Source organism: Tachyglossus aculeatus, chromosome 7, assembly GCF_015852505.1.
Source record: "Tachyglossus aculeatus isolate mTacAcu1 chromosome 7, mTacAcu1.pri, whole genome shotgun sequence".
Classification (NCBI taxonomy): domain Eukaryota; kingdom Metazoa; phylum Chordata; class Mammalia; order Monotremata; family Tachyglossidae; genus Tachyglossus; species Tachyglossus aculeatus.
This window is the reverse complement of record NC_052072.1, coordinates 53,646,505-53,647,817: the sequence shown is the minus strand read 5'-3', so window position 1 is coordinate 53,647,817 and position 1,313 is coordinate 53,646,505. Positions and strand designations below refer to the sequence as shown.

General features: G+C 46.0%; 1 non-coding gene across 1 annotated transcript; it reads right to left on the bottom strand.

Moving 5' to 3' along the window:
• Positions 1–229: 229 nt before the first annotated feature.
• LOC119931030 lies at positions 230–367 on the bottom strand. The gene has a single exon (XR_005451899.1). It is a non-coding gene; the product is annotated as a small nucleolar RNA SNORA7 (small nucleolar RNA).
• Between the last annotated feature and the right edge of the window lie 946 nt (positions 368–1,313).

Sequence of the window (1,313 nt, the reverse complement as noted above, 5' to 3'; positions counted from 1 at the left end):
GGGTCTTGCCTTGTCCTATGCTGTTGTCATCTCCTTCCCATAGCGACTCCATGTCCACATCTCTCCCAGAATGCCCCACCTCTGTCTGCAATTGTTCTGGTAGCATAACCATAGAATTTTCTTGGTAAAAAATATGGAAATGGTTTACTATTGCCTTCTGTGAAGTAAATGCGAGTCTCTGGCCTCAACTCTCTCCCATGCCACTGCTGCCCAGTACAGGTGAGTTTTGACTTGTAGCAGATTGCCTTCCACTTGCTAGCCACTGCCCAAGCTAGGAATAGAATGGGTATGCCTCTGCTTGACTCTCCCTCCTGTAGGTGAGACTGGTAGAGTACTGGAAACTCTCCAGGTACAATTCTGAGAGGGTAGTACTGGGGTAGATACAAGTTAATCAGGTTGGACACAGTCAATGTCCCTCATGGGGCTCACAGTCTTAATTCCAATGTTTTACAGATGAGGTCATTGAAGCAGAGAAGTTTAGTGACTTGCCCAAGGTCACACAGCAACAAGTGTCTGAAACAGGATGAGAATGCAGCTCTATGCTCTATTAGACCACTCTACTTCCCAGCATCCTGCTGTTTCTCAGTGGTGATGGCAGCTACTGTGATCCTCTCTCTACCATGGCTGAACTGGCCCTGCCTGGACTATTATCAAGAATTTTCTCCATAGTCAGAGACCTACCTGAAACAGAAACTCACATTAGTGCCCATGTGGTGGCACTAATCAATGGCTGCAAAGTGAGTTGATTCAATTCCTCTCCTTCCCCACCTGGCCCAACTTTCCTTTACTTTCCCAACTTCCTCTTTCCTTCTCTCTCTCTCTGTCTTCCCCCCGACCCCTCCACACTGTCTCTCTGTTCCACTCTCTGTTCCTCATTTTTCCTTCTCCATCCCTGTCTTGCTTTGTCCACCTGGACAATGTGGTTCACCTTACACTTCCACCACTTGTCAGGAATTGTGGCCCAGCAGATTGCTCACTGTACAATGCAGTGTGCGAGTGCCCCCAGTCTGCATCACTGAATCCAGGTGAATTAATAATAACATTAATAACAGTAATTATAATAATATTTAAGTACTTATGTGCCAAGTGTGTAGTAACTACTACAAGGTACAAATACCTACTACAGGATTTGGCATATCAGATACAATATAATCAGGTCCCACATAGGGCTCCCAGTCTAGGAAGAAAAACAGGTATTGAATCCCTATTTTGCAGATGAGGGAACTGAGCCACAGAGAAGTAAACTGACTTGCCCAAGGTTACACAGCAGGGACATGGTGGAGTTGGGATTAGAGCCCAGGTTCTCTGACTCT